Here is an 8,970-nt window from a genome sequence, read left to right on the forward strand (position 1 = left end):
TCGGCTCAGGAGCGGTTTCTTGGAGCAGCAGGAAGCAGCCAACTATTGCCCTTTCTTCGACAGAGGCAGAGTATCGGGCTGCTTGTGGTGCTGCTTGTGAGGTTGTATGGCTGCGGAGGCTGCTTGGCGAGATGGGGTTTCCACAGAGGGAGCCCACAGTCATCCAGTGTGATAACCAGAGTTGTATAGCTATTGCTCGGAACCCGGTTTTCCATGCCCGGACCAAGCATATAGAGATACAGTATCACTTTGTTCGTGAGAAGATCTTGGCGGGTGACATCTTGCTACTTTATTGTTCGACGGAGGACAATGCGGCGGACCTCTTCACGAAGTCTCTACCTCAGGCTACGCTCAGGCGGCACTCCAGCTCCCTGGGGTTGGTTACACAGCCAGGAGCTGAGAGGGGGTGTTAGAAGTCATCTCCTGTCTATTTGTATACACCAGGGCCTCTGTTGTGGGTGTGCCCGCCCGTATATCATTTTTCCACACTCCCCGTATTTTTTCCCTATTTTTCCCTATTTTTTCCATTTTTTCCTAGTGGCTGGAGGGCTGCCAGTTGATGCCAGGAGCACTCTGAAGCTGGCCGACTGCATCTGTATCAGTCGTGGGCTGTAGGAGTGCTGGCCGACTTGTTCTGTCCAGGCGTGGGGCATCAGATGCTGGCCGACTGCTATATTCAGCAGTCGTGTGATTGTGCAGTTATGCTGGCAAATTTTCTCCCAGAATTTGTAAAACTCAGCTGGTGCAAGTAGAGTGCTCTGTTGCACTCGTGCTTTGTATTTTTCAACTTTTTAACAATAAAGAAATATCGTAAGGGGCGCCGGACTTCGGGGCCAATGTGCTGTTGAGCGAGGGAGCGAGGATTCTGTGATTGTGTGTCTGAGTAAGTCCAGGTTATTTATGAATGAATTACGGCTTTATGTGTCCATAGACCGGTTTTAATAGGTACCTCTAGAACCTGGCCAAAGGATGCCCCTATGGAAGCTAAAAGCTTCCAATAGGACCAAGGAAGAGCAGGGAACCATAGTGAGACCGAGGTAAGGCGCTGATCCTCCCACCACTGGATCAAAGCCCACCTGGTACTGAAAGAAGAAAATCTTCCTAGGACCAAGAGGAAAGGGGCTGCCAGCCAAAGCCTGAGAAGTAGCTTCTGAAGAATGAAAGTCCACCTGAAGACGCCGTCCAGTCGTGGGCCTCTTCTAGAGCTGGCCGACTGCCCTCATGGGCTTGTATATATTGCCCCCCATCCTCCTCCACTTTCTCATTCAGTATCTTCGGGATCTTGTGTATAGAGAAGAGTTTACACACATCTCTCTGTGTTTCTTGTGCTGATTATTTTCTGCAGTCTACTTGCTCTTGTCTACCCAAGTTTGGATATCATTTCCGCTGCATATTCTGACAACATTGCAGGTTTGGGCTTCCACTGGAGGAACCCATGGTCATCCAGAGGCACTTTGTTCGTGAACAGATCGTTGCTGATGACATCTTGCTAGAGTTCTGTTCGACGGAGGACAGTACGGTGGACCTCTTCACGAAGTCGCTCTCTCAGGACTTGCTCGGGCGGCACCCCAGCTCCCAGTGGTTGGTTTCACAGCCAAGAGCTGAGAGGGGGTGTTAGAAGTCATCTCCTGTCCAGTTTTATACACCAGGGCCTTTGTTGTGGGTGTGCCCGCCCTTATCAGGTGTTTTATCATTTTTCCTCACTCCCCGCATTTTTCCCCTATTTTTTCCCATTTTTCCAATGGTTGGGAGGGCTGCCAGAGGATGCCAGGAGCACTCCAGTGCTGGCCGACTGCATGTTTCTCAGTCGTGGGCTACTGGGCCAACTGCAGTTTATCAGTCGTGGGCACTTTTCTGCTGGCCGACTGCATTTATGCAGTCGTGGACATTTTTCAGCAGTCGTGGGCACTTCCTATGCTGCCCGACTACTCTCCTAGGGGCATATATATAGGCCCCCAGCCCCATACCACTATTTGTATCATTTCTCGGGATCTTCTTGTGTATATAGAGCAGAGTTACACAGCGTTTTTGCTCTCGTGTTCACAAATCTGGTCATCATCTCCGCTGCGTATTCTGACAAAGACCACATAAGTCTGCATGAACAAGAGCAAGTGATGTCAAATCTGTGTGTCACTTCCTTCGGAAAGGCGGCTCGGTGTTGCTTCCCTTGTAAACAAGAGGAACAAGCAGAAGATGGAGCCTTGATGGTCGGTAAACCCTCAACCAACCCATCCTTCGAAGCTCGTTGTAGAAGCTGATAGCTCAAATGGCCAAACTGAGCATGCCAAAGAGCAAAAGAACTAGAAGAAAGCAAAGCGGTCAACTTGTACAGACCACTATCTTTAACTCCCTGAGCCAAGATGCTACAGGTCTCCTTATCACGAATGGTAATCTCATAACGAGAGAAGATCACCACCGCACCCTGAGCTGTAAGAGCACTCATTGACAAAAGGTTAAAAGCCAAATCTAGAATGTACATAACGTCAGAGAAGTACCTCTTGTCCTCGAAAGAGCGGAAGATGGGGATGGTGCCATGTCCATGCACTTGCACGGAAGAAGAATCACCCAAAGTGATCTCGCCTGACCTGGCAGTGAAGTCCTCGAACCAATCTCAATGGGGTGTCATGTGAGCAGTAGCACCGCTATCCACTACCACGACTAAGAAGTCACAAGAGCAAGTATACGACGAGTACCTGCTAATAGAAGAATGCCATCATCCTTCTTGGTCTGAGACAACGCTGTAGAGGAAGAGTTCTTTGCTTCATCCCGCTTCTTCTTGTGACATTGGGGCGACTTATGACCCTTCTTGCCACAATAGTGGCATTCAATGTCCTTGTTTTTAGAAGATTTGCTTTTGTCTTTATCCTTGTCGTTATCCTTGGAGTTCTTGTCAGAACCCTCTTTCCCTTTCTTCTGTTGATTCTTCCCTTTATCTCGCACTGCCAAAGCTCCATCAGGACCACCAGAGGTGTCAATCCACTCCTCAAAGAGAGACTCAATCTGCATAATGGAGGGAAGAACTTCCTCTCCCAAGTAACTGGAACATGACGAGGAGAAGAAACAAGAGACTGAAAATAAGCATCAAACCTCTCTAGAAGCTTGGAGAGAAGTCGAATAGCCATATCCTCTGTAGAGATATCCTTGCCACAAACAGCAAGCTCGTCCCGGAGATCTTTCATCTTCGAGATGAAAGCACATAAAGATGGAAAGGCGGAAGCTGATAAGTTCATAAGCTGCTTTTCCAACGCCAAAATTCAACCCGGAGACTTAATCTCGTAGAGATCTGCAAAAGCCTTCCAAACTTCATGTGTAGCATCTGTTGTACGCACATGAGAGAGAACAGAATCCTGACATTTCAACATCAGAAAAGGAGAAAACACGACGATCATTTGCCTGCCAAATATCAATCTGTGCCTGAGTCACACCACCGGAAGCAAGGGTGGGAGGAGTGGCATTGGCAGGTGTAACAAGCCAATCCCAAAGATCCACGCAACGCAAGGCTGATTTCACCTTCACCTTCCACAAGGTGGAGTTGGAACCATCCAACTTTGCAGACTCATAAGAAGAAAAATTTTCCTCCACATGTACCAAGGGTGCCACCAAAGCCCGAACTACCACAATCCCCCTTTGCAAAAGGGAATGTCCACCGGAGAGGAAAACGCAGCCAAAGAGGGGCTGCTGTCCTGAAAAAACAGACTGCCTAGATCCAAACTCCAAGTAGAAGTAAAACGCTGATGAGAAAATTACCTTCTCGCTGCAAGCGATGAAGCCAAACTGAAGGGAAAGCAATCAGCAGAAGATGTCCAGAAAACACAGCAACAAGAGGGCTGCAAATCTGAGAAAAACGCAGAGGTTAAGGGGCTGTAAATAGGGCTGAATCTGGGGCTGCAGAGGGAATCGCTGAACCGGGAGCAATGATACCATGAAAGAGTGCACAGAGCGGAAGCAAATAAGCACTAGAGTGTGCTAAGTAGAGAGTGCAAGAGAGAGAGAGAGATATGGAGCAACTATGCTGAATATACTGAAGCAATACAGTCCCAAGCAAGAGATAGAAGTAGTCTCACAAGTGGGAGCAAAAGATAGACAAGGCAAGATGAAAAAGTGAGAGGCCATGCAAAAGGGACCAAAAGGACACCAGACATGGACAGAAATTAGGGATGAATGTGCTAACAATTGTGGCATAACTCTGTCCACAGATCAAACAAGCATTGTAACCCGAAACTTCTCTGAAGACATGACCTTCTAAGTCATCTAGGGTGGGAAAAGTCCTTCTGCTCAGGGACTTCAACGCTAGGATGGGGAGCCAAAAAGTCCCACTACTCGATCTGGAAGACCCTATCAGACTACAGGAGCTAGACATCACTGACACGAGGCTGCAGAGATCATCACAGGACCGTGAGGAGGTCACGGTGTATGGAAGATATTTCTTAGAGCTAGGAGCTGCACATGGTCTTGTTATCTATGCACCTGGTCTTGTTGTCTATAATGGGATGTCCCGCCCTCCTCCGATGCCCTCACCTCCTTCCCTCACTTAGGAGGGACTAGCACCGTGGACTACCTTATGGGATCTCCAGCTTTGGCACACCTTCTCCCCAACTTCTCCATCCCGCCACCCCCCTTTGAAATTGACCATGCCTACCTCTCTTTCACTCTTACCTACACACCACCCGTCTCTCCACCACCACCCCCCATCTCACATTACACCCAGGTCCATTTTGATCACAAGCTTGACCTTGTTTACTCCAACCACATCTACCGCCAACCCCAGGATGTGGAACCTATTGTCTCCCTACCCACCCTCACATCACAACTCACCACCCTACTTCACACATCCGCCACCACTTCTTTCATATGCACGAGGCGGTCTACCGCCAAGCCACCTTGCGGTTCAATGCTGGTATGATGATGAATGCCGAGCCACACGCTCATGTCTTAAGCATGAAATAAGGACTAGGCAAATCACAAAGCGCCAAGCGCAACAGATTTCACAACGGCTTACCCAACGCAAGAAACGAGAGTTCTACGCTTGAAAAGAGAATGAGTTTACCAAGTTTTCTTAGGGCCAATCTTAAAAGACGCCTAGAGGAAACTCCAAGGACGTCGGCCCCCCACACCTATCACCTGCCCGGACACATGGCACTCCTATACATGCTCCCTCTATCATATCTCCCATCAACCACCTCTACCCCCACCACCAGATCCCCGCCCCACCACCGCCACCTTCTTCACAAAGGGCATGGTCCTCAAGGCCATTCGTAGACTATGTAATGGGCGAGCCCAAGATCACGAGGGACTCACTGCTGCCGAGTACGTCTCACAATACCCTGGCACCCCTACCAGCCTACATGTTCAATAGAGCCCTTTGTGAAGGATTTCCACCCTCTTGGTCCACTAACACCATCATCCCCATCCTCAAAGCCGTATATCCACTTGATCCTAATAATTACAGGACGATCATGATTGGCCACAAATTGGCCAAACTCTAGTAATCGGTGCTAGAGGCGGAGCTAAGTTTATTTGCAGCAAAGAGACATGGATGGAGAGCCTCGCGACATGCAGGCTTTCGAAGGAGCTACGCTACCCTTGACCACATCTTCACCCTCCGTGCCATCATCAAGGAGGGTAGAGCATGACATCCAAGGATTTACTGCTACTTTGTGGATTTCCACAAAGCTTATGATATTGTACCCCGAGTTCGCCTCCTACACCATCTACAGGAGATAGGAGTCCCATCTGACATGTTTTGGAGCATCATCGCCCTCTATGAGTCCATCACCGGACGAGTGAGAGCCCCAAGAGGTACATCACAACAAGAGATTTCCAGCACTATTGGGGTGAATCAAGGCTGCCCTCTATCACCCACTCTATTTGGCCTCTACATTGATGAGATCTCGAGGTTCATTAACGAATTAGGCGGGGCTGGTCCCACACTGGCAAGCATATTGATCCCCATACTACTTTATGTAGATGACATCGTCGTCCTCTCAGATTCAGCGAAGGGGCTTCAGAGATAGTTGGATGCCTTACAACACTTTTGCACTCAACGGGACCTCTCTGTTAACTTTGGTAAAACCAAGGTAACGGTCTTCAATACTTCATGTCCCTTCACATCCAAATGGAGCTTCATATACAGAGGGGATCCTGCGGAGATTGTCTCATCCTATGTCTACCTTGGTGTCACTTTCAGTGGCCCACACTTCACCATGCTTCTCGTAGCACATTCTAGAGTGACACGGGGATATGCAACCTTCCGCTTACTTGAGTGGCAATGCTTCCAGGAACATTTCCAGGAGCCCAAGACGAAGGATTGGCTTTTTGACACCCTCCTCACACTAGCCTTGATGTATGGAGCAGCCTTCTGGGGGCCATATTTATCCAATGAGGATTGGCGGCGAGTTAAGAGGCCCCAGGTCATGATGTTCTCCCATATGATCTACAACAAACCATCAATCCCACACCAGATTATCCAGGCAAAGTTTGCTCCAACCTCGATGGTAGTGGATGCACTCTTCCAAACAGTCACATACCTTCATCGCATCAGTCACATGGATCCCCACAGGTACCCGAGGCTTGCCCTGGAGTCCTCAAGACTGCTAGCACTTGAGGGCCACTCTGAAGTATGGTATGCCTTAGTTATCACTTGGTTCTCAGTATATGGACTTCGCATGGACTGCCTACCGCCCCTTGAGTACAGTTTGGACTCCCCTTTTCTCCATCTCCCTCATGAGGATACCAACCGGGTTATCCACTTAGATCTTCTCAACCTCTACACCCATTGCACATGGATCACACCTTCGGAGCTCCCAACGAAGATGCACTTCTACAAAGATTGCTTCCTCATGCTCACTAAGGATGGATGAATGTCCACATGTCCCATGCCATGCGGATTGCGATTGGCCAGCTACGGCTTTCATCCCACCGCCTCAGAGTGGACATAGGTACAGCTAAGCACATCTTCAGAGCCGGGGAGTTCATATGGAGACCCAAAGTGGAGAGTCGAGCAACTAAAGCGCACGATTTTGGCCCCACTACTGATCGGGGGCCCCGCTTCCTTAGATCTCGATATCCAACCATAAAAGTTGGGGGATGAGGTAGCTCCAAGGGTTATACACCCTTTATACTAAGGTTTAAACACCCACTATTTGTATATGGGATTTGCTCCTCCACGTGGCGCACACATGGCCAATCTATCCAACAACACCCCTTGATTTAGAGAGGCGCTAATAATACGAGGCTCAGAGGCTTCTTGCTTAGGTGATGATGTCAAGATTGGTACCCTTAGGTTTTACCCACACAACCTTTAATTTAGGCCCTTGATTACACCCAGTGGGACAGTAAGCATGTCCTCTATTTATACAGGGGTATGACCACCACCACTAGCTCCACCACCATGAAGATCCCTGCCGATTATGCCACACAAAAGTTGAGACACAGAAGAGCATTACATATGCTACTGCCCAGTGTACTATGAGATCCATGGGAGGTTTCACTGTCTGTTTTGTGAGAGGTTTGGTCCACTCTCCAAGATCATTGACTTCTCAGACCAGCATTGCCTAGGCCTCTTCCTACTTAAGCTCCGCAAACACAGGGACACTTTCTTGAGAAAGCTTCGGCCCCAACCACCCCAACACCTCCCTCGCCAGCCAACCATCACCAGTTTCTTCAAGACCCAGGAGGTGGAGGACACCCATACAGTGGATCTTGTGGACCCACCTCGGGTTGATCCGGACCTACCTCCCCAAGAGGAGTTACCTCGGACTGTGCCTCCGCATTCCAGCATGCCCGACGCCCCCGGCCCCTCGGACACCGACCATGATCCCCTCATCAGCTCCAGATCCAGGATATTCTCCACCACCATCGAGCTACCTTTCCACGTGAGAGGAGATCTCTCGCCCATACTCATTAGCCCCATGCTTGATATTTTGGAGTGTAGTATACCATCTACTGGGGCTGATGCTCCTCTCATGTTTCTATGTTCCTAGTATTTCATGATGAGTTTCCATGGTCTCATAGGCCCATTGGGTCTTACTTTGGTCTCTCTCTCTCTCTCTCTCTCTCTCTCTCTCTCTCTCTCAACATAACTCCAGCACACATAAAATCACAACATAACTCGACCCAAACATCAATTTGTCGATTTCACTTGTGGGGAACACGTCTCGTACGAATCCTAAAACCCTTGGCCCCTTTTTTTTTGGGCTGAGAGAGATGTTTTCTTCTTTTACTGACAAAGATGTTTCCTTCTTTTACTGACGGTCTTTAAGTATGCTTTTGGGTCGCAACCCTTCGGCAGACATTAATAGAACTTTCTTTCTTTCTTTCTCTGAACACAACATAACTCGAGCACACTTAAAACCACACAAATAGGTAACCACGCACCTTCACAGCTTCTTAATCCTCCACGTTCAGCAGCATTAGAGAAATAGCAACACTGTAGAAGCAAGCAGGTATTATTTCAAGAAATAAGCTGGAAAAACGGCCCAATATTATTTTTATACATTATCACTCTCTGTAAGAATATAACCGTCCTTAATAGGTATTAAATCAATACCATGGGCAGGCAACAACTACTAGGAGAGTGTAGCTACTTGTACTTCACATTTCAAATTTAATAATGTTTTAATTTTAATAAAATTAATTTTATTAAAAGTAAAAGTAAAATTAATTTTAATAAGTTATTTTAATTTTGATTTTTTTTTAAATAATTTTAATTTTAATTTTAAGAGAAGAATTTGTGGACAATTGGAGGAGAACAATTTCTCTGTAAAAGCTTAACATTTATTTAGTCAAATCTCTCTAATAAACTTGAAAAGAAGGAGAGAGCCTTATTATCAAATCTCTAATTTCTATATATTTATAAATGTTAAATCACTTAAAAATGTATTATATTGTACTACATAATTTTGACTGATGTTAATATCTTCAATTAACATTCTGATATTGTTAGTTAGATAAGAGCTATAATGTAATGTA

The 8,970-nt window shown here is 47.3% G+C and overlaps 1 protein-coding gene across 3 annotated transcripts in view; it reads right to left on the minus strand.

The window, feature by feature from the left end:
• Positions 1-8,559, minus strand: part of LOC147634754 (uncharacterized) — a 112,736-nt gene extending 104,177 nt beyond the window's left edge. For all 3 annotated transcript variants that reach the window (XR_015266790.1, XM_086803925.1, XM_086803928.1), the window contains exon 1: positions 8,377-8,559. The gene's annotated coding sequence lies outside the window, so the exon portion shown is untranslated. The remainder of the gene's footprint in view (positions 1-8,376) is intronic.
• Between the last annotated feature and the right edge of the window lie 411 nt (positions 8,560-8,970).

Source organism: Cibotium barometz, chromosome 10, assembly GCF_041138505.1.
Source record: "Cibotium barometz isolate CiBa-2024 chromosome 10, ASM4113850v1, whole genome shotgun sequence".
Lineage (NCBI taxonomy): Eukaryota > Viridiplantae > Streptophyta > Polypodiopsida > Cyatheales > Cibotiaceae > Cibotium > Cibotium barometz.